Source organism: Platichthys flesus, chromosome 24 (genome assembly GCF_949316205.1).
Source record: "Platichthys flesus chromosome 24, fPlaFle2.1, whole genome shotgun sequence".
Taxonomy (NCBI): domain Eukaryota; kingdom Metazoa; phylum Chordata; class Actinopteri; order Pleuronectiformes; family Pleuronectidae; genus Platichthys; species Platichthys flesus.
Genome location: NC_084968.1, coordinates 5,714,494 through 5,739,725, shown reverse-complemented (window position 1 = coordinate 5,739,725; position 25,232 = coordinate 5,714,494). Strand labels below are relative to the sequence as shown.

Below are 25,232 nucleotides of genomic sequence, written 5' to 3'. Positions count from 1 at the left end.
GGAACCAGTAGCATCTTCACTCACCGTTATTTAGCTCGAACAGAGGGGCAGACAGAGAGGAATTCATAACAAGGTTTATGAGGATGATAAACATGTTTACAGAGACACCGGGCAGGCTGACCTCACACACCATCATCTCCCTCTTATCCACAGCCTGTCTGTGTGTGTGTGTGTGTGTGTGTGTGTGTGTGTGGATCAATCACAAAAATACAACATGGACGTGTGCGGGTGTGTGTCCTGTGTGGCTCATAGCTAATGACAGCATGCGTGCAGATGGCCGACACCTTGTTTCTCTCCCAGTGGGTGTAATTACTTACTGATAATTTTGACTTTATCAGACCAACTGTGACACAGACTCAGCAGTTTGTTTCCTTTAGTCCAGACAACATCCAAGGTCTGTTTACAGATTCCACAAATACCAATGCTGTTTATAATGAAAGGCTTTTTTTCCTTTCCTCAGAGAAAAAGTGAAACGACACAGAGTTAGGTTTCTTCTAGCAGTGTGGTCGAGATAGGCAGGGGCGGACTGGGGGAAAAAAGTGGCCCGGGAGTTTCTGTCAGACCGGCCCACTCAATACACGGCGCGCGGCCCACTAAGTAGCCGCGTTGCCCACTCAATGGATCGCGCGTATCGAACAGTCAGTGGCCTTCTGGGAAAAATACCCATACACTTAACATTATTTTGGATGATTACAAAGAAATTACATCATATATGTATGTTTGTTTTTTAATAACATTTGGATCCACCAATTTGCCTGGATGGACACATGCCTGGCTCTTATCTTGGCTCTCATGCCCCTGGCTGCTGCTTCCAGCAGCTGAATCATCAATCTAGATAACATATTAACATTTTGTTTAATATGTTGTGAAATGCATGCTATACTTGGCCAAGTCAACGCCTCTACATAACATATTAACAATCTAGATAACATATAAACATTATTTATAATTTTAGATTTTAGCATAACAAACTAGCTGGTTAACTTATTTGTCACAGGTTAATAGAAATTATAAGATTGTCCTATTTACAACTACCACCATGGATAGCTTGCTCATCAATTGTAAGCCAGTGACTACGGCTAACATGTTAAAATAGATAATCTAGATGTTGACAACAACACCAGCTTGCTTATTTTACCAGATCATAACGGTCTATGGGGTTAGGGTTATCTTACCTTTTCACTGTCACCAGTCGGTGGTTTTCCAAAGAAATTTGATATTTTTAAATGTTTTGAGGCACCTTTCTCCAGACATTTTTTCTTTTTATCTCTTAGCTTTTCAGCTCCACCTTTTCGTTTTGGTGCCGACGGCATGCTCTCGCACTCTCCAAAACAACGAAGGCAACGAAGAGCTGGGCCTCATGGGTTGTGCGCATGCGTATAACTGGGTGCCGCGTTGCGTGTATGTATGCAAATCCAAATTCTCTACACTTCGGCTGTGTAAGAACCAATTTAGAGGTGTTTATTAATAAGGTGGAGATCTTTTCTTACTTTGGACTTCCGAAGTCTGTAAAACACATATTAAAAGACACTTAAAAAAAAATCGAAAAATAGTCACCATGAGTGTGAAGACCGATTGCGAGTAGCAGTATAAAAGCAGTCAGTGCGAATAGATAGGTATAGCTCTTGGAGAAAATTACGCTTGTGCCGCTGTTTCAACCATTGTAGGGCTGATGCGATGATGGGCGTGGGCCGGTACATCATAGTGATGGGCCGTTGGATTTATATTTTCGGCCATCGGCCCACCGGGGATGTCCCCGGTATTCCCGATGGCCAGTCCGCCCCTGGAGATAGGTAAAAGTAGTCAAAGGAGTTGATGGGGGAGGTAAAGGAAGAAAATGATTTCCAGGGTGTGAGAGCGTGTTTAATTATGTGTAGGAATCACACACACACAAACGCAATGCAGGTTCATACACCCTCACTTCCAGCGTGGTATCACCTTCATCATCATCGGTCGCAGAAAACCAGACACGAGCGAGGAACTGGGCGGAGAAAAAGTTTCCTTTCACTTGTTCCAAACCGAAAGTAAACTCCCCACTAGTCTATTACACAGCCCTGTTCACTCAGGGTAGATGAAGTCTTGAAAGTGTATTCTTCTGTTCTCTTATATCATTCTCGATTCTCTTTACATTCGAGCTGCCTCGTCTCACGACAGCATCTGAATCATTGTCTGGATCTCCAAAAGCGAGTAAAGTCATCCCTTTAACTGCTGGATTACATTATAACAATCTGTTTCCCCTTATTGTTCCCAGTCCAAAACACAGCGTGAACAGAACCTAGAGCGAGACCACAGCTGCACATATGACCAGTATTTATAGTTATGGGTGTCTCAGCCTGGTGGTTGGCTGCAGTGTAGCAGAGTCTGGCTGAACTACAAACTAAAGCGAAAGAAGTAATAAATGACTTCATCCATACATGAAATTCAAACTGCTTTCTCTTATGCATATGCATTGTTATTTTCTTAATACCTGCTTTTATATTTTAGCATAGTTTGACCTCAGTCTAATAATGAATTGAAATCACATGTACCAAAATGCAGTTTTTCGGCCCCCGGCCACACACCAGGCCGTCTCACACTGCACGGTGGAATTCCACACTTGGTTGACTGAGTTTTTCTGAGTTTTTCTCCCGACTAAACTTATCCTGTCTGGGACAAACGTAATGCCCACTAGCGCTCGCTAAGGTATTTAACTCCATTACTGAGGGCACCTGGTCACTAAATGACTCCACTTACTGTCTATCCAATGAATGGAGGTAAATTGGGATTGCCATGATATTGGTTCTTTAAAGGTTCAGAATCTGTGCTCACATGAGGTGATGGGAAGTTCCTCAGATGGTCTCCAACCTTGGTGCCAGCCGACACGTAGCAGGACTCCTGCTTTACCGCCTGGTGTGCTGAGGTGTGTGGGGAGTGTCGGAGAAAACTGTCAAAGCGGCAGATGTTGTCCTGCAAGCTACTTCTCTCTCTCTCTTTTAGAGTTTCTAACTGGAGAACAAACGACACCCTTTACCGGAAAAAAACTGCAACAGTGTGGCGTCAGACAAACGTTTCGTCATGACATCCAATCACTTCCCCCAACGTGCTTCCCTTTAAAACTCATTTGTATTTGTTTCCTCTGACAGAAAGCAAAAGTTGGCTTGGGGCATGAAGACCCCCCCCCCCCCCCCCCCAAAAAAAAAACCTGATGGGCCTTCACGGCCAACACACACACACTGCTTCATCACCCTTAACTTTTAGATGAGTAAGCACTTTGAGCCAACCTACTGACCCATTTCCCATGCACATAAAGGAACACATCTTAATTGGATCAAAGTACTCCTTAATTTGCTGAGGACACCCCCATCCCAGCTACATATGGTAAATGGGGGGTTGGATTAGCGAGTCACACACACACACCGTCTGCTTACTCAACTTGTGTGACTCATTCACTATAGTTGAGTTCACACTCTTATTTTCTGCCGTCATCTCCTTCTCTCTCTCTTTCCAGGCGTGCGTGTGTGTATCACTTTAATGTTCCTCCATTTTCGTCATCACATAGTAAAATGGGCGGCGATTGTTCATTCACTTACACAGACACACACACACACGCTCCTATTGAGATCATGGGACAAACGGGGGCGGGGGGAGAGCTGAGGCAGCACAGAGCCGGCCAACAGTGTATGTGTGTGTGGAAGCGATTGTGTGTGTGTGTGTGTGTGTGTGGAAGCGATTGGAAGCCCTAACTTTTATACAACCTCCGACATCAAACGACGGAGGCAGAACACGTCAATCGATGTGAGTGATCGGAAGAAGCTTCAAAGGGTTTCTCTTTTGTTTTCTTCGCGATCTCATGCCAGCACACTTTGCTCTTCCTGTGCCTTTATTACGGGCAATAAAGCGACTAATAGCACCCCCCCCACACACACACACAAGTCGGGCCACAAACTCTCATCAACGTGTCCGGAGACCAACAATGTCAACATCGGTAAATTATAATCACCACACACGTCCCATCGGCGCACTTTCACGCGTGTTTAACCCCTCTTGTTCTTGTATGATTTACTCTGTATGTATCCAACGCGCACGCAGAAACAAAGATGTGCTCATCAGCTGTGTGAGGAGCTGGATGACGCAACCTCCGCTGACTCCTGTGGGGTCTATCTACCCGATATAGATTATGAATCCGGGTGAAAGAGCAAACATGTGCTAGAGTCTAAAAGTCAAACTCCGCTTGGGGACATGGGGCTCCTCGGAACGACTGGGTAACACATAACCAACCAATAGACTGCAGCGGTCAGACTCCGGTGCACCGGCTACCCCCGAATCACAGACCCCCAAAAACACCGACCCTCCCCCCCTCAGAAGGAGGTGATGCAAATCACTTCCTTTCATTCCGGCTCTTTGTATGCGTAAGGATTGACTGGGGGGTGATGGGGGGGTGGCGGCTATCCATTCACTTTATACGGCTGCCGACCTCGGTGATCCTGCCCACCCCCCACTCCTACACACACACACACACAATGGCGTGAGATCTCCTTACACAAGCAATTTTCTCTCCCTGTCCTCCAGCTCTTCTCTGCCTTTTCTAGCCACGAGTTGGGTTTTCAGGGCAACAATGACCGAGCTGAAGCAGCGATTTCCCGAAGAAACATGATTACATGGAGTCATTGTCAGTATTTTATCATCGGACGATTACTTTGTACCGGGGCAGTGTCTTTACAGGTCGAATACGCGCAAACACCCACACGATCTTAGAAGTCGAGGGGTGGTTTTTGTGTTTGGGGAACAGAAAGTACACCAACCTCAAATTCCCATCAAAACCCATGTTCAGAAATGACTCGGATCCACGTGCAGCGGGTGATTGAACATGTCCGGTAAATATGATGATCGGTGGATTATCAGGAAAACACACACACGCGTGGGATCAGTCAGTTATGGTAAAAGGAAAAACACAGATAAATTCCCCCACCTCATCGATTAGAGACGATCAGAGGTTAGCTCTTAATCAATGACCACAATTCACTCCTTGTCCTGATGCCAACGCAGCTGAATCATCAGAAATAAAGCACCCAGCTGTAATATATAGTAGTACAGCATATTTAGTAACGTGTATTACTTGATCAACACTTTGTACTGATGTCGAAGTTCCCTCAAAACAACCCAAACAAACTGGACCGGACTTTGTTCACACAGCAGCTCCGACACTCACCGTCTCATCCACGCGCTTCAAATAGACGCTCCACAAACTCAAGTATCTCCAAATTGAAATATGCGGTTAATCCCGTTGTTTGAGGTCCACCGCTGCTATTTCTCTCTTTGTATCCGCAAGTTGTGGAGCTCCGCCGCTGCTGAGAAATTCCCGACGAGCCGGCTGAGCCGAGCAGCCGCAGCTCTGTAATAATCCCTGAGCGTCTCCTTCGCTTCCTGTCGACACAGCCGTGGAACCCGGAGCGGCTGCGGTGTCCCGTGATAGGCTCCTTCCTCCCAGCGTCGCTGCGCTTCTTATCCCGGTGGCAGGGACAGCTTTGCTCCGTGTGCGTCTCCGCGTCGAGCTCCTGTGTTTCTGCCCTCACACGCACAGAAGCGGCCGGATCGTGTTGCGCCGAGCTCCGCTTTAAAGGGACAGAGCCACTCACGCCCCCAGCACACACGCACAGCCAAGCAGGCGTGTGACGTCACCGCACGTCCCCGGAATTCCCTGACAGCGCAAACTGGCACCGAGTCCAAACTCAGCCCCGGTACCGGAGCTGCTCCCCCGCCTCCTCCAGCTCCTGCGCCTTTTGTACAGACTCGTGACTGAGTGTTGGTGAAGCTCCAGGAGCGTATTTCCCCCTGAGCGTCTATTTATGGTCGAGGAAGAGTATTAGCCCCTGACGCCATTGTGATAGTTACCACAGAGTTATCACTGTTTATCACACATCTACATAGATCAAACCATGACACTGTGACACAGAGCACAGAGTCAAAGGCTTTACAGGATCGACAGTTACATAAACTCTACAAATATCTATTTCTATTTCTAAACTAAACCCTACAAACAGTCCTAACTTTAAACCTTTAACCAATGTGAAAAACTCATTAAATACATCCATAATAGTTTTTATTATTTCACCTCATCAATTTAAGACCAGCAACGTATTTAATATATTTTACATTTATGAGCAGCAGGTAATGGTGGTATTACAAGTGAATTAACTATTTACTGATGAGCGTTAGGTCAGTTATTTTAATTTTCAGTACAACATTTAAGCTGCTGCAGGTTGTGAAGACATACACATGACGTTCGGCAGGAGTTCCCTGCAACCTTTTCCATGAAGTGATCCTATGGACCATAGATTTGTTACACAGATGGATGACATGTCTCCATTTCCTCCCGCTATCCAGAAATTAGACTAAAATGCATAAAAATATATAATCACAATGCATGATTTACTAGTTCATAATAAAGCATTGAGTTACAGCTTATAAACTATTTATAGAGGACATAATCGGTTTAGCGGATACGGACACTATAAACTCTGCTTCTGTTAGTTGTTGTAATAAATATTTACACTACAAATATAGTATGCTATGAAGAGATTAAGTTTTTATAAGCCACGGTGGGGTTTGGGTGTAGATTAAATGCTATGGATCTATGAATTCAACATAATGTTTATTCACTATAGTCTGTGTTAGCCAAAGGATTTGGTTGTGTTTTACTTTGTATTTGCATGTATATTATGGCTGCTATGGAAAGTTTTGAAGACAAGCTAACAGACCAATCGGCCATTACCTGCAAGTATGCGATGTGTCACTGGCACTTCACATGCTTGTCAAAATGGCAAAACAGCCCACATGGCTCCGCCTATAAATAAAGCCAGAGTTTTGAGGCTAATAATAAGAATAGGTGACATTAGGATGAGTCAGTTAAGATCATGAGGGAGGTAAACAAGGCTTTAAAACACAATTGGATTTCTCTTAAGCCGGAAACATTTGTTCCAGCTTTCCTCGCCAAAGTAACTGTCCTGCAGTCTGTAATAAAGCCAAAGAGCCACATCGGTACAACCAACCGTATGTGTGTGAGAGACACACACTACTCACACTAAACACACACACACGTAGTGGTTATATTTAGAAAGCACCATCTCAGCAGGACAACAGGAGGCCAAATTAGCCAGCACAGGGAGAACGGGAGTGTGTCATGGATGATGCTGAGACGTGACATAAGTATACAGACACGCGGTGTATTTATGGTCAAAACAATTCTATAAAAAACTGCAGCAACAACAACAATAACATCAGATAATTATGGAACCTCTCTTTGCCTCAGTACAAATCAGGGATGGGGATCAGTCTTTCACCATCTGTTCTTCACTGACATTACAACACACATAGAATATTCAGAGAACACCAAAGCCTTTTTTAAAAAAAAGGGGGGGGGGGGGGTTGTCAAACCCCCTGATGAAATAAGGGCATGGTATGTGTGGTATGTACCACTAGGGTGGATCTAGAGTGTATTGTGAAGTGAAAATGAATGTTCAATAATGTGTTTTGTGTTGAGAAAGAGGAGGGCTGCAGCACACAGTGGGGGTCTGTGACACCGTGAGGCCCTGGGTTTGTGTGTGGATGTTGTTGTTTGTGTGTGGAGAAATCAGCTGCACGCTGCAACAGATGCAGTACTGTAGAGTGAGCTTAACCATAACGAATGCAGAAATGGAGACATTTCTCGCTGAAAAGTAGAAAATTCAAGAGGCTGGACCATTTACTTATAATGCTAGAGCTGTCCATACATAGGACATTTCTCAAAAGGGGTGGTAGTTGTCTAAGTGTTTAGGTGATTCAATTCCAGATGATGGAATTATAACCCTGAGAACCTCCACTTTTATTGTCATAAAAATCTGTATGTATATCATTATAATACATCAGCTAGAGAGAGGTTTTTATAACATCATCTGGAAGCTATTACTTCCTGGATTGCTAATCTTTAATTATCCACCACAGAGTAGTAAAGTAGAGCAGTCTGTATGAAGGCTATATATTATCTGTTTCTGGCTGTTGTGTTGCTGTGTTCTTCTTGTACAATGGTTTGTTCTGTGCTTAGACAAACTGATAATGTGAATGTGATGATGCTGCTTGTCTTTGGCTGTCGTGTAGGAAGAAGGTGATTTCAGTTTGATATTTTATGCTCATCATCTGATATTGTATTCTCATATTTCTCCCAGTGAGTGGGATTGTTATAATTTTAATGATAATAAAATGTAGCTCAGCTGTGTGTGTGTGAGGCTACATCCATACTACTTCTATGTCTGTCCATACAAAGGTTTGGCTCCAGATCAGTTTTAATTCCCTTCCATACTAATAGTATACTTGAAAACGACATATCACGTGACAGCTCGCTTACAATGGGCATGCGTGTGCCAGTGTAAACAGGAAGCATTTGGTAGTTGGTTGCAGGAAGAGCGAGGCTACAAATGAGAAGCAGCAGTTACGGCTCTGAAACTGAGGAGTAGTGTGGACTCCAGGCGTATCCGCAGCAGATTTGACTGTTAGAGACTATTAGCCCTGCAAAGGGAACAGGAAGAGGATGGCTGATTGATGTGGGAACGTGTGGGTCTGTAGTGTACCCCCCACACACACTGCCACACACACACCTCTCTGTTTCTGTCATATATGAACTATTCTGTATATAATACAAGTCTTGGAACATTAAATGAGCGAGCACAATTTCTCTTTTCCCGTCCTACAATAAGGGAAGAAAGTGAGTCCCAGGGGTCCAGCATTTTTTGTTAGTTTCTGTGCGTGTGAAGGGACAATAAGGGGGGAACAGATTTGTGAGGACTGTAAGTTTAACTTCTTATGGCTCTTGCATGCATGGGTAGCAATTCTGTGATCATGTGTGTGGTAGGGAGTCAGGCCTGGGTGTGTGAGTGTGTGTGGGGTGGCACTTTGTGTGTGTGTAATTAAAGAGACCGGGGACAAGGATAGCTCCGTTCTCACACTCCAAATATATATATGGCAGCTCTCCAATGGGTAAGAGCCCCAAAGATTCCTCTCATACCACACACACACACACACACACACACACACACACACACACACACACACACACACACACACACACACACACACACACACACACACACACACACACACACACACACACACACACACACACACACACACACACACACACACAGGCATGCATGTACACACACAGAGAGAAATGTTTAAGAAATAAACAGAATGTAATACTGATGAGGTCCAGACACAGCAACAGTAGAGGAAAGAAGGCATGTGTGTGTGTGCGCGCACTGGAATTGTAGGAGTCTGTGTTCCTGGTACAGATGGTACTTCTCAGCCCTCTAGAATGTAGGATTGTGTTTGTGTGTGTGTGTGTGTGTGCATGTACATGTGGCATACCGTGAGTCAGCCTTTTGGGAACACTCAGAGACCGACAGACATGATAATGGTCACCTCCACGCACATACTCACACAGTGTCACACCACGAGGAGACGGAGAGCCACACAGGCAGTCAGACAGACAGACAGACGGGCTTAGCACACCCACATATAGCAGCCATGCAGCCGGCTGAATGTTCCGCTACAGCCCTGATAATTAGAGTCCTTATTCAAGGAGAAGAGGGCCAATAGGGAACCCAGCTTTCTCTATAGCTCTTCAAACGACCCTCTAATCCTAACTGTAGCTCCACGATAAGCTAAGCACTCCAGTCCTGAGTAATGTGCTCACTATCCCAAAGTTTTACATCGTGAAAAGTAAACCCAGCTTAGAGGAGCTTAACAAGGTTGGCTGTTTCTTGGAGGAGAAAATCATGTTTACAGGAGATTGTCTAATTGATCAGTTTTCCTCTGAAAAGGTGAATTCATGGACACCAAAATCATCTATGTGCCCTTGATTGATAGAATATTATCTGCGGTGCAACATGATAAGATTTTGGGGCTGTGTACAGGCAGTGGCGATATCTGTTTGTTTTTATAACTATATAACTATAATGCATAAGTACATGTGCATGGCTACTTAGTGGCTTGTATCTAAGGTTTAAGATACTGTTCCAATGGCAAGAATAAATAAATTGGTCTATCACCTTAGACCACCGACTGTGTATAGAGCTGGACGACATGCTAGCTCCCCAAATGTGAGGCCAAAGCGTCTCGATCTCACCCTGGTGGCTGGTTGCAGTATAGGTCATAAAGTGTTACATTTTTGCGGTGTGAAGAGATATTGTGCAAAGGACCAGCGCTCCATTCACACCCATAATTTTACAAAGCTTTACTTTCTTCACTAATGAATCAGTGTGTACACAAGTAAACTGCCTCTGTTGAACTCCTACTCTTGTCTTAGTCACTCTCTTTCGACACATCTCGTCCTACACCTCTACCGGTCTAACCTACATACTGAACAATGGTGCTTGTCTGTGAGCATGTGTACTTATTATGCGAAATGTACCTGTATGTACAAAGTTCTCACTTCTTGTCAAATACTGGTAGGACACAATAATTGAAACACCACCCCGAAACTGTCTGAAGTAAACAAAGAAACCAGTATTATAAAAGTATACAATTAACAGTAGAGTTCGATGTGGAGGCAAAGTGAAATCAGTAAGACTCAAACACTGTGGATGGAAATCAGAGGAGAGGTCTGATTTAGTTATATGCACTATAAGCTAAGGGAGAGCCTTACCTGGTGATCATGGGCGAGTGGTCCTTCTCTTTCAGCAGGCCACCATGACACCTCCCACCTCCTGAAACAACAATAAGGAGGAACATAGGTCAGGCTTGAGGAAGAATAGTCAACAACAGCAGTAGTGAGGAAATTGGGGCAACTTTAAAAATAATCTATCACATTACTTGATCAACATTCGCACAAAAACAATGGTTAAAACCAGGAATGAACAGAGGCAGAAGCAGTGCGAGTTAAGCCAGCAGTCAGCAATTCATTAGCACTTTAGTGAGAGGTTTAAAGACCAGTTAGAAAAGAGCCATCGCTCAGAATGCTTTGTGCATTCGGTGACGTTTGCTGACTGTTCTGTGGTCATGCTGTTGTCGATATGTCATTCTGTGTGGCTTATGAAACCACAACGTGTGTGTCAGCCAAAATGCACAGCAGGGCCGGGTCCAGAGCTTTGGCCATCTGTGTGTGTGTTCCTCATGTGCCGCCTGTTCAGTGATTCATAGTGTCAGCGCTGGGCCACGAGACTGAGAACAGGTGGCACTCTGGTGTATCTCCCCAGCCCCAAAACACACACGCACACACACACATACACATACACACACGCACAGAGCACCTGTGATGTGCTTAAACATTAAAGCAGGCATGGTAACACACAAATGTGTCACACACGCTGCAGAAACAGCAAAAAAATAGAACAGCTGGAGACACACGCACACACATTGTGGTTGACACAATATCAACAGTAATCTTGTTCCCCTCCTTATACTTATAACATATAACTTGAAGAAAATTGTACTTTCTTGATTCTTGTCGTTCTGGGTTTGTACCCTCGTGGTTGAATGCACTTATTGGAAGTCGCTTTGGATAAAAGTGTCAGCTAAATGAATTGTAATAAACAAATGTATTATAACCTTGCTCCGTTTGACCTAAAAACACACTTTGTCTCCACTATGCTTTAACTGAGACTTTACATCAAAACTGTGTTGTCGGTGTGTGTGTTTGTGTGTGTGGAGTAGCAAAGAGAATAATCTATCGGACCCATGCAGATGAATTTTACTCTCACTCTGATGTTCAACCTAGACAGCACACCTACACAAGGTGGCTTTTGAGCATGTACACACACAACCCCTGCAGTATACATAGCTGAGGGCAGGTTGTGTGTGCGCATGTTTGACTGGTGTGTCAATATGAGGCAGATCGAACTGGCTCAGCCCTGACTGATCTTACAGCCCGGTGGTTAGACCATCCAACCTTTGAACTCAGGGTCAAAGGTCACACCACCTAAAGGGCCACAGCTGGTAGCACTGGAAAGGAGTAAACCTGCTCTGTGTGTTTGGGTACGTGTGGTATGTCGATGGGCAAAAGAGAATGTGGGTGTATTTTGAGCGACAAAGCAGAACAGGCGAGTGTCTGTTGCAGGGGTCAAAATATTTTTTCAAGACACATTGAATAAATGTCACAAGATTTGACAGAATAGTTTGACCTTGATCAATATCAGGACTGTGGCAAGAGGAGTAAGGGGGAGGGTTTTGAGACAGTGAAAGAGAAAGACCTTGAGAGGGGGAGGACAGCAGGGAGAATGGTGTATGAAAATAACAAAATTAGAGAAAAAGGGTAATGAAATACAGCTTTAACTGTATTTGTATAACAATCTAGAAACAGATAAAGAGAGCATGTAAGGGAGAACCTGTATAAAGAAGGGTGGAGTGAGAGGTAGAAAGATACTAAAAGTGACTTAGGTATGTAAAGGTTAACCAGTGGGAGCTTCTCCCTTTGACATTAACCAGCACAGAGAGAGGGGTAGAGGGGTGGAGCAACAAAGACTCTGCTCAGAGGTAAAGAGCAGAGGATATGAAGAGGTAGAGAGGGATGGAAGACGGAGAGAAGGCCTTGGGCAAACAAAAGATGAAACAACTGAGGAAAAAACAAGATAGCATAAGAGGGGGCTGAGGAGAGAGTGAAAGCAGAGCAGGCTGGAGCAGGAAATAAAAAAAGAGTTGTCTAACCTGCCATTCAGTCCAAACTCACTGTGTCTAAAAGCAAGGTGAAAGCAGAAAAGTAGTCTAGTCTAGGTGGTGAAAACGGGTTTTATTTCTACAAAGTTTACAGCAGTAATATCAGTTTGTATTACAAAGTTATCATTTCTTTTGGTCAATTCAGTAATTTGATGGATGACGCTTCATTAAACTGCAGCTAATTTTTGATCAAACACTGTTAAGGTTTGAAAAATGTGGTTTAATTGTAACAAATCAAGGGTCTGTAGTGTCATGCTAACATCTGTCAGACACAACCATACTTCTCTGTCACTCACTGCTATTGTCTTCATATCTTTGCTAAGTATTTTTCTTTTTGTCAATTCATCTTACTTCCTATACATTGTATATTTGGAATCATCGCCTTTTAATATTTGTCATCTGAAACAGCTGATTGTGAAGAGGCTGACAGGAAACAAAGGGGATGAGAGAATCATGGCGAGCACAAAGATCCCTGGCTGCAATTCAAGCAGGAGTTTTTGGCTGCCAGAGTGCTTGCTCCCTAACACCCTTAATAAGGTAAATGTGCAAGCATCACACCGGATTCGTGCTGTGTACACACAGAACACACATGACCACCCGCATTTCTTTTTAAACTAGTATGGTGTTGCTGCTTCTCTGAATGCTGCACAAACTTAACCTGGTGCAAAGTCAAATCTGATTAACACATTCAACTTTTGGTAAAACGTGTGTGAGCCTGCATGGCGTGAGTAAAATAGCCATGATCGAGCTGCTCCAGTCCTTAGTCACTGGTGATTCACTGGTTATTTCATGTTGGGGCAACAGGCTTCACACCTGCACACACACGCACACAAATAAAATAGTGGCCTTCTACAGGAGTGGTGGAAAAAGACTTGGTTATCATCTTTATTGTCTTTCAGTGTAAATTCACTGTCTGTGTGTCTCTTTGTGCCATGAACGTTTGTCTGCTGTGCTTGCTGTTATGTGTTTAAAGGCAGTCACTTAAAGTCACAGATTAAATCCTCAAGTGAACTTGCAGCAATGTAACTTGCCGTGGGGTGTGTGTGTATGATGATCGCTATTCAGCAGGCGCTAGTCATGAGATGGGACTCTTGTTTATTTCCTTGGAATGCTGTCGCACCACATCCTGACCTTGTGTATTATATCAGGAAGCGGGTAGATAAGGACATATATATATATATATATATATATATATATATATGAGGAAAATGTTTGACTGACACTCGGGTGGTTATCTGCCTTATTCACTCACTTTCGCCCAATTTACAGATTGCATTGGATCCTTTTCAGCTGGTTTGTGAAAACTTTTCGGACTAAGGTTTCTTTCTATATCTCCTCTACTCCTTCAAACCTAAACAGTTAATAACACTAATGTGTGTAGGCAAATACTATCAGACATGTTTGTATTGTAACCCGATATTAAGGATCAAACTGGGTGGAGGACGTATTATTTGTAAGAGCATGTGAGAAAGAGGCAGTAAGACTGGCAGAGCTACAAAGAGTGAGGAGGAGTATCAGGTCGTCTGTGGTCGGGGCTGCTTGACTCAGTGAACTTCTGCCACATGGCTTTCGCGAAAAGGTCACGGTAAAAACCAAGTCTGGCTCTGAAACCATCACACCCACCTCCAACTCCCACATACACACACACACACGCACACACGCACACACGCAAACACGCACACACGCACACACACACACACACACACACACACGAAACGGAGGAATAGATGAAGTGACAGACAAGTTACAGACATCCTCTCTCTAAGGAGACAAGCAGGAAAATGACAAGCACATGAAGAGGAGTGCGACAGATAAACTAACCAACCAGAGTTACAACACAGACACACACCCTGAGAATGTCTGAAAACCCGGCAGCAGTGAGTGCACAACCAGAAAAACGAGAGAGATGACAAGAATAAGCAGTTGATAATAAATCGTTTAGACAGCAGCTAATGAAAACAGCCCAACTGCTTCCAAAACCCGGACATGTGAACATGACGGTGTGTGTGTGAGTTGTTTGAATAAACGTGTACATGAGTGCTTGATAAATTGGACCCATTAACACTTGCCATTCGCTGATTTTACCTTCACTGTCTTTTCTCTCCCTCTCTCACACACACGCACAAACATGTACGCACAAACAAACCACAGCAGTCTAGCAGTGCACGTCCCTCACAGCTGAGTTTAGAGCCACAGCAGTTGACGCCAGAAAAGTCTTGTGACGTCAATCCAAAATAAAACTCTCTCATCAAACTATGAGTCGTCCTTTCCACCCCTAAAAACAGCATCTAACATAACCATGCGCAAAACACAAACTCCTGAACTTTGTTACAGCAAATTTCATTTTATGGATATTGCAGGTGTTTATTTATCTTTACACTTATTAATCAAAACTGTCCTTTGACTGCCTAGAGAGAAAATCTAAAAACGCACATCTGGCTTTATTGATCCAAAAACATCGGCTTTAACAGGCTGTGCGGCAGAAATTCGGCATCATGACTTTGTAATAACCAGATTGTCACATTCAACTGGCGAAGAGACCTGAAGTGACTCTGGCTGCACTGATCGATCAAGTTGATATCTCATAAAAGTTACACTGTTGTCGGCCAGACAAAAGTGTCTGAGAACAGGAGATTGTTTCTAATGACACACTCCCGACAGCCAAAAACAACAGTAGAATGAGGAAGTTGAGCCGGCTGTTAACATGCCTAAACTCGCTTGAAACATGCAAACACACACATACGCTGTCTGAGAAATCTGGCCCGGGGCGTCCTAACAAAATAAACACTTTGGAAAAAGAGGAAAAGAAAGTGATCTCTTTGTTGAAGGTGGTAAGTGGTAGAACCCTGATAATGAATCATAACAACAGTATTTTCATAAACTGTAAAGGAGCTCACAGTGTGTTGTGTGCTTAATGCTGAAGGCATTATCTTTGGATGCACCTGAAAGCTTCTTACACAAATGCACAACAAACCTGAACATTACCTGGAGGAGGTGTATTTGTGAAAGCAAATCAGTTAAACCGCTGAACAGACCTTACCTTCCCTAAGTACAAAGTCAGTCTATTGTCTAGGCCGAGGTGTAAACACAACAGGTCTAGAGATTTCTTAGAGACCACGTGTTTATGTTGATGGTGTTTCTGTTCTTCCTCTTGCATGCCCTACCCAGTTCCAATCCCTCTCCTGAACCAGCTGACTCACCAGTGAGTGAGAACACGGCACACAAGGACATAACCAGTTGTGTGCTACACGTGTGAGAGGGCAAGTCCAGGCCATTGTCCTTTGTAACTGATAGAGAGCTGGAGAGTGGTCAGACAAGCACTAAGACCATTTGAGCAACTGTCACATGCCAAAAGGAGTGACTCAGCACAGGACTTCATAATTACACAGCTTTGTGTGTGTGGGGGTGTGTGGGTGTGTGTGTTTGCTCCAAACCACAATCATTTCATACCTTTAAGATATTAAAGGTTAAAGGATATTTCAAATTTGAAACCAGCTACACTGGTTGAGTCGTTTAAGAGTAAAAAGTGATCTGAGCCACAGCAAACGAAAGAGCAGTACAGCATGTTCATATGGCTGACTGTGTGTGTAGGGGTGTGCAAGTAGATGTGTGTGACTTGAGCTGCGTCTTCTGCATCTGCTCACAAAGACTTCTTTATCCAACTGTGACACACGTGATCCACACATGGTGGCTCATACCATTTTCACAGGACCACACACACACACACAAACACAGCGTGTATTTGTATCAGTGTTTGGGTGTTTAAAGGAGAAGGGGGGCTCCTGGCTCCCATCTAGACATTGTGACCCCACACTTCCTGAATTGTGTATGTGCCACAACAGAACCCCCCCACCACCACATACTGGTCAGATACTACAGACAATAGGGTGTGTGTGTGAGCATGTGTGAGCGTATACGTCCGCGTGTGTGTGTATATTTGTGGCGGTGGTGAGCCACTCCCAGTCTTACCTGTCACACTTTAGTGTGTAATATCTATCAAAGTGGAAATGCCATCCCAAAGAAACTAAGTCAAGCGGGAAAACAGAAGCAGAAGAGAATGCAGTGTGTCGCAGCTCTGCATAAATCTTCTTCATGGTGTGGAAGGGAAACATATCACGTCCTCTGTCTCATCTTAAACAGGTAAAAATAATTGATCATGTCATTCCATGCCACATCAGAAAATACGTGTCCTGAAGACTTTTATTCTTGGAACCTATATATCACATGTTTAATTTATTGACACCTTAGTGGAAATAAATAATTTTAGAACACTTTGAACTGGTTACCCATGGCTGATTGTAAAGTTGTTGATATAGGATTGAATCTCACTCTGACCTGCTCTCCTGAGTCTTAAAAAGTTGCTTGTGTGTTTATTAGATACAGTATGAATATAATATTCAAAGGGAGACCCTTGAGATATGCCAGGTTTGGTTGCACATCGGTCGAAATACACTGTCAATCATGCTGTAATTATTGCTTTACTCCTACTACATATAAATTCCAGTGCAGTCTTATGGACACACACACACACACACACACACACACACACACACACACACACACACACACACACACACACACACACACACACACACACACACACACACACACACACACACACACACACACACACACACACAGTGTATGCTAATGCTGCATTTGATCCGTCTACATCTTGTACAGCCTTTGTTTGAGGCATGTGCAGTATGCCCGTCTCTGTCCTTGTGTTTTAAGTGTGTTTAAAACCATGTGTTGAAGACATGCCTGTGTGTGTGTGTTTGTGCAATTGTGTGTCCTTGACCAGCTGCACTGGGCAGAGGAAATGAGGTGGAACTCAATCTGGTCCACACCTGTCTTTCTCTCTCTCTGGAGGGTGGAGCCTGGGGCCTCAAACACACACACACACACATCTTCAAGTGCAAAAAAGTGCACTGTTCACATTCTGCATGAGCAGATAGATTATGCATGCTGCAGCCAGCTCAGGAGCTTGGCTCTATTAAAGTATGCACAGTTTGTGGGTGCGCTTCATGAGGAAGACGGAAGCAGCAGAGAGACAGAAGAGATGTGTATGTTTGTTAGTGCTGTAGGATGGGGTGAGCGAGAGGGAGAGAAATGAAAAACCTTGACACACATTAATTAAAGAGAAAAAGAGGATGGCGGAAAAAGGCGAAGCAGGCAGAAGTGAGGAATGAGGTGGACGGAGAGCAGATGAAGAGATCGGGGATTACAGTCTATGGCACAAAAGGACACGCACAGAGAGAGAGAGAGAGAGAGAGAGAGAGAGAGAGAGAGAGATATTGCACTGTTATGAGAGGGAGGGTTACACTGGGACGCCAGAACCCAGTGACATGACACAGATGCACTCTGCTACTGTGCAGAAGGGGGAGGGGTAATGGAGGAGAGGAGGAGGGTATGGGAGGATAGAGGAGAGGAAGAAGAGGAAGAGAGGATGAGGATGGCAGAGCCTGCTGACTCTCTGCTCGATTTCCACACCATTCTGGAGAGACTGAGGCACAGTGTGGAGAAGATTTCATGTTAAAGGAGCAACGTGTAACATCAATGCATGTTACTGAAAAGCTGGTTAAAAAGATACTCTCAGCATCTGCAAGTCTGATGTTGTCCACAGACTGTAGACTGCTCACGTGAAGGTAATGTCCATACATGTAGACCATATGTAGACAATTTAGTAGGAGCACTACCACATGTCAAGCTATCTGTGACTGCTGTAGAGAACGTGAATATTGGCATTTAACAGTCTGCGAGCATTACAATGTGTGTCACCAGGTCAGATTTCGCAGGAATTTTACTGGGTATCTATATTGCAGACAGAAGGGGGGTGCTGCACAGGTAGATATTAATTTGATCTCTTAATAGCAGCAGGGAATGGACTCACAGGAAATCATGCCTCTAACATGGTTATTTTCTTCTGTAAAGCTTCAGAAAATCACTGGGAAAGAACAGACGGTAAAATAACAACATTCATCCTCATGTTTGAGGCAGGACGAAACAGTGTGGATTGGAAATATAGTCTTAATGGTAGTAATAGAAATTCTATGAAATAATAAAATCAATTTCGGTCACTGGTATAGTATTTAGTATTTACTCTGACAACACAATTTGACAGTGATGTTTAAATGCGACATTCAACCATTTCATGTGAATTAGATTCAGACGCACATATAGAGAATTATATATGCCACGGAATAGCACACACACCCACGCACGAGACCTTACAGCAGACAAATGTTTCCACCCACACACACACACACACACACATGCTTGTATTTCTTTTCACCACAGAATGTCAAACATTACCATACATATATGCATGCAGGCAGGCTATCAGCGTGCCAACATATAACAGCACAGCCTTCCATCCATCGGTCTATCCCTTCACACACCCCCTCCCATTCATCTCATCCCCTGCCTCCCTCCATCCCTCTTTTCACACCTGCCAGGCCTACAGCAAGGTCACACACCTCAATTACCCTGTGCGCTCACACAGACGCACACACGCATACGTACACACACATGCACACGCACAAAGAGCAAGAGAGGGAGTGTGATCGGGAGGGAAGATAAGAAAGGAGGGGGCAAGAGCAGATTTCACGCTACCCTGAGCACTGGCTAGCATGCACCACTGTTTGACATTTTATTTATGATGTGCAATGTTCAGTACCTGCCCTCTCCTTTCCTTTTTATCTCCCTCTTTGTGTCTCTGCTTCAGACGACCACATCAGCATTACTCTGCTTTATCAGCCAACCACATGAAAAGTAACTAAAGGGTTGTGATATATATGGACATATATTTAAAAAACTGTATTGTAGCAGATTTGTTGTGTAGTGTCAATAATGACGACTCCTTTTTATTAAATATATGATCTGATATCAATATTTTTTAATCACAACTACCAGCAGCAATTTAATGTGAGGGGTCGCTAAGAGACTTCAAAATCCCCAGCTTAACATCACTAATAGTCTGGGTATCATGCTCTAACATCGACACTAATGTGCCTTACAAATAACACACCATGAATCCCAATGCGCCTAATAGCCATATTAATGCACTAGCGGTGAATGTGATCCTCCTATTAGGGTTTTTGTGTCTGCTGGAGGACTGCTGTTCACCTATTCAACCACCGGAGGCAGCTAGCTGTGTTTACACTGTGGGACAATACAGCCGCCATATGGCACCTTATACCGGAGACATACTGTGTGAGGCTCCAGGAAACTGCAAACACACTGCACAAACACCACACAGTGCACACTCAGCCCTGTGTTTTAAGCTCCAGTTTGATTGTTATCCTTGAATAAAAGACCCAGAGGACTGGAGGTGGTCTGAGCCTGATCTGAGATCTGATAGCACTGGGCGGCGAGAGGGTAGAGGGCTTCAGTATGGACTGCTCATTTATTGCAGATATTCTATATTTCTGCTGAATGAAAGTGCAGGGAAGAAGGATAAATATGCAGTGTCGGCTATCTGACAGAGAGGGGATCGAGTACACTCACCGTGATGCTTGTAATTCAACACGTAAGTGATTGAAGTCCTGTGGGAGAGAGTCAGCCTGTCTCATGACCTCCATCACCCTGCCCCACCCACCACATACACTATACAATATTGTATCGGTTCAGTACAGTATAGGCAGCGTCCAGACCCCTAACACTGGCCAAACAAAGGGAACCGAGGAAATTGATTACAATACTGATCCCTAACACACACTTTCTCACTCTTCTGATCTTTGCAATCAAAGCTATCAGTGTGTGTGTGTATGTGCATGACAGAGAGAAAGAAAGAGGTGTGGGTCTTTTTGGATTTGATTGACATACATCTAAAATGTAGGGTTAAGAGATAATGTACAGAATGGGGGAGAGGAGGATGAAAGAACAGGAAAAGGGAAAGACAGAAAGGAGAGAAGGCTGTGAACGGATATGGAGAGACACTGGTGTGAGGGAAGGAGAGGGAGGGTGCAGACAGACCATGGAGGGCCCGACTCTTTGAGACAGATCATGTTACTGGTCTGGGGCAAACACACACACACACTTACACATTTACACACTCAGACCCATAAAGGTCACAGTGCACTCGCTGCCCTCCAGACACACTCATGCGGAGAAACAGATATCCTCGTAAAACACTCAAAGAAAGACACTGCTTTGATTTCTCAGTCTCTTGTTGTCCACACACACATTGAATAGACCTTTCATTTAAAGTAATGCACGACCAGCACAGTTGCACTTAAGATTTGTTAAAATGCATGCAAAAGAGAGTAGAAAATTGTGCTGGTCATTCATTTATCAAATTTCAAAGCTTTCTTACCAAAAATGAATGACTCCTATGTGGCTAAGCTGTTACTTGTGATTCATGCATTGAGGAGAAGTGGAGCGAGAGACATGGTGGGACACACATGCGCACTCAAAAGCACAGACGTTACACAAGTGAGAGAGGTCAGGGTTCAGTGTGGAACTGGGTTAAAGAGACGGTTGACAGAGAAAGCAGGATCAGGTAAAGGAGGGGAAGAAAAGGGAGATTAGATAAAAGAAAGGGGAACGGGGAGGAACAGAGGAAAGAAGACAGTTCAAAGGAAAGAGTAGGAGAGAAAGATGGGAGATTAGACATCTAACCAAATAATCTACAAAGCACAATTTCCCTGTCCTCTCTGATCAGTTAACTCCAGCTGTCAGAGCCCTCAGACATCTACGTCTTCCTCCTCTTCCTCTCTGGTTAGCTCTCCATCTGCTCAGAAACACAATCACTTTAATGCATTACTGTAAGTCTATCAGCTGGATCGATTAAGGTCACTGTGGGGTCACTCGCATGTCATGGCTGGAGTGTGTGTGTGCGTGTCTTACATATAGTGATTAATGAACAGCCACAGACGTGCACTATCGGGTGTACGAACCAGATGTAGAGTTGAATTTGTGTGTTATCATACACAAACATGCATGATTCATTAGCTGTTTACACGTGTTTGTTATGTCAAGGTGATTCAGTTTGCTGAGTATCAAGTGGAGATTTTTCCTCTTGTGACACCAGCTTGTCCCGCCCTTACCGTTGCGTTGCCAGCTACTTTGAACAACTGCGGCTAGTGCAGCTCCACGACCCAGACAGCTAGGTCATTGGCTTCGTCACCCACGCACAACGGTGCTCATGAATGGAAGATCGTATTTGTCTGATGCATTTGAAATGGAACGGCCTAGTTGCACCGCTGTGCCGCAAGATGCTGCCCCTGAAATCAAACACAACCACTAGCTGAGTGTTTGCTGCCGAAGTTAAATGATTATTATTTGATAAGGAACCTTGAACATTTGGATGGACGACCACTCCATCCCCCCAGCCCTATGGGATGCTTGTGTTGCTAGGTTTCTGCTGAATATACAAGTCAACTCCTGGACTCGACTTGAACACCTAAGACTGGAGGTTTAGTAACTTAACTACAAGACTGATTGGTGTGACATTGAAAACAATAAGATGTTAATTCTGCTGCAATGATTTAAACTTAAATAAACTTTTTTACTTCATCATCCAAATAAATACACATAATTGCATGTTTATATAAGAGCAGCCCTGGAGTAAATAGAAAAATATCACAGGAGAAAAAACAGTGAGACAAGGCCCAACTAAACACTGTGTTTAAGTCTTGTAACATTAACTCACTTCCCAAACTCTAACGCAGACACAGCTCACATTGGCAAGCACAGACACACAACGAGAAGGTGCAGGGCCACATTACTTAATGACAAAGACCATACATAAACAAATATAGAGAAAATGAATGAGAACACAAGAGCAGCAATGTTCCACGAGACTGCAAATTTGTTGTTTGTAATTACAGGGTGAACTAAAGACACACCGCATAAGCCTACTGTCTTGAGTGTTTATGTACCCAATGGAACAGTAGGATGAGCCTCAGTTCAGACATCATGAACATTACAACGAGCTAATAATGAATACAAACCAGACAACAGAGGGGAAAACACATCCCTGCATCTCAGGGATATTCATGCATCATTAACAGGGGAGAAAAGACATGATGAGAAGAGAAATAGGAACAAACACAGACTGTCAAGGAAAAGTTGCACACAGGTTTTCAATTATGAAGAAAAAACTTCAGTGTGCAACCTGTGCACACTGTCTACAGATTATCAATTATAAAACTTATCAATTATCAATTATAAAACTTAACCCTCTTTCTAGTGTTTCCCCACTAAACATTGCTCTTTCTACTCCACATTCCCTCTGCTTTCATCATGAGCTATAAGGAACACCGTGTCCTTCAGTACAGAGCGAGCATACTGTAACAATCTACAGCCCTTCACACACATGCAAGAGACGCGATAAACAGTTGACCTTTGCCAAACTGAGATAAAAATCTGCCTTGCACTAAGGACTCTTACACACAGACACACACCTGTGTCAGTCAGCCACAACCTGACTGGCACAGAGGTTAGTCACACAATCTCTGTGTGGTAAAGTATGTGTGTGTGTGTTATAGATTTTGTCTTCTATCATTCTGCCAATCCCCTGTCTCCTCCAGGTAGTAGTGACACAGCCTTTTCCTGACTGAGACAACTGGGAGCCATTACCCTAAATCAACTAAATCCATTCTTTCCCAATCACACAAAGAAACCATTTGCACACTCAGCATTCTACCTCTGCCAGAATGTGTGTGTGTGTGTGTGTGTGTGTGTGTGCATTCAAAATGTCTCAGCATGAATATTTTTCCCATTCTCCCAGACATCACTCCATCTCCACTTCTTTCTCTTGTGCGTCTGAAGCTCAGATCCAGGCCAACCTGAATAAATAAGGGAGTCAGGCTGCAGCACGTGGATCTGACCCTCCACCACACTGTTGAGTCTCTGTCTTTCATCATGTCTCCATCTCTCTCTTTGTCTTACTCTCTGCTAATCATATACAGCCACTTCTAGTTTCTATGGTGGAAATTAGCTCCAAGGCCAAAGCTAATCTCTCTGAGCCCTTTTACGCTGCATAATAGAATTAACCACCTAAGCCTTATCCCTCTGTGTCTTAACAAACTGTGTTTTTGACTTTAAAACTAGTCTGTAGTCATAGATAAAGTCAGACTAGACCATTAAGCCACTGAATAAGATGCAGCTTCTGTATTTATGTATGTGTCTGAATATGTGCTGTGCCATTTGCAATAGAGACCTCAAGGAATTAGCCCAAATTCAGGCAAATACAACCCAGTTAGAACTTGTCCCAACGTATATGCACTATTGAATTAAGCACACTGAACCTTGGAAATGCTGGGGAGACAACACTAGGCCAAATGGTACCTCCCACTACATAGACACAGTTGAGTTACGCTTGTATTGTTTCAAACTAAAGACTAAATATTTGGAATATATTTCTTCAACACAAACCATCATTTTCTTTAAACACACTGTTTGTAGCTGTAACTTACAATCTGAATATAATTGCATAATTCGATCAGTTCCTACATTTGATAGAAAAATACATTGACACATCTTTTATTTCTCGTTTTTTAACTAAAAGGTTTTACTAATTCCTTCTTGTGTAATTTGTCCCATCTCACAGCTCCGCTACACTACAGAGATGCCGATCTAAGAGCATTAATGAACTGGTTCTAGGTTGAATGAACACAACATTCAATCAATCAGAGTAACTAACAGACATTTATTTACATGAAAGTGTCTCAAATTATTACTTTGACATGGGTTGTTATTAGCCCAGCTCCAGTCCCTCTCACCAGACACAACCCAGCCATGGCGCCAGTCAGCCAGCCAGCTCCCCCTCACCTCCACCCCTGAACCTCTTCTCCTGCCTGTCTGCTCCTCTCTTTCTCCTCCCCCTTTCCCTACTGTTTTTAAATACAAGGCAGAACACCCCTCCCCCTCGTCTTCTCTCTCTCTCTCTTCTTCCGTCTCCCTTTTTCTTCTCCAGGCAGCACACTCAATCACCCGCACCCTCCTCCTTCTCCCCCTTGCCATCTCAGCCTCCATTCCAATGAATGCACAATCTCCCCCCTTCAGGCATGGGGGGACTGCCCTAGGGCTGGGGAGGGGTAAAGAGGAGAGCAGCACACATGCACATACAAATTCAATCACAAAAACACACCCCCTCTCCCCACTACCTCCTGTGTCTGTGTGTGTGTTTGCGTGCACATCTGTAGTGAAACACAGGGCTTGGTGGGTGACAGAAGGGGGTGGAAGGTTTGGGTAGCGTCCTAATAGCTCTTAATGCAGGAAATGGCTTGTTGCTACACAGACAGCTCCAGAATCAACTGTCATCACAGGCCTCATCCCCATATTTTATCTGTATCAGCAAAACTCCGACATTCACTCGCAGCTGGGCCAGGTCACTCCTCCCCCAATTAATGACTTTGCAAAACTGTGGCCTGCAGAGACAAAAAATCCCAGCCACAATGGAAAGTCATGGAATCTGTCTTGCACATTATAAAGCTTTGATAATATATCTCTTTGCAAAACTTGGATTTATGAGTATTATTTTGTTCCCTCTCTTTTTGTTTACTGTGGACCACACAATAAACTGCTTTCTAAAATGTGATGACACACAAAGTTAGAAAATA

At 43.8% G+C, this 25,232-nt stretch overlaps 1 protein-coding gene across 3 annotated transcripts in view; it reads right to left on the bottom strand.

The window, feature by feature from the left end:
- Positions 1-25,232, bottom strand: part of kdm6ba (lysine (K)-specific demethylase 6B, a) — an 88,697-nt gene that overhangs the window by 19,045 nt on the left and 44,420 nt on the right. For 2 of the 3 annotated variants that reach the window (XM_062383870.1, XM_062383872.1), the window contains one exon: positions 10,658-10,718. The gene's annotated coding sequence lies outside the window, so the exon portion shown is untranslated. Of the gene's footprint in view, positions 1-5,188; positions 5,706-10,657; positions 10,719-25,232 lie in introns of those variants that run through there. The other variant, XM_062383871.1, reaches the window with a different exon arrangement.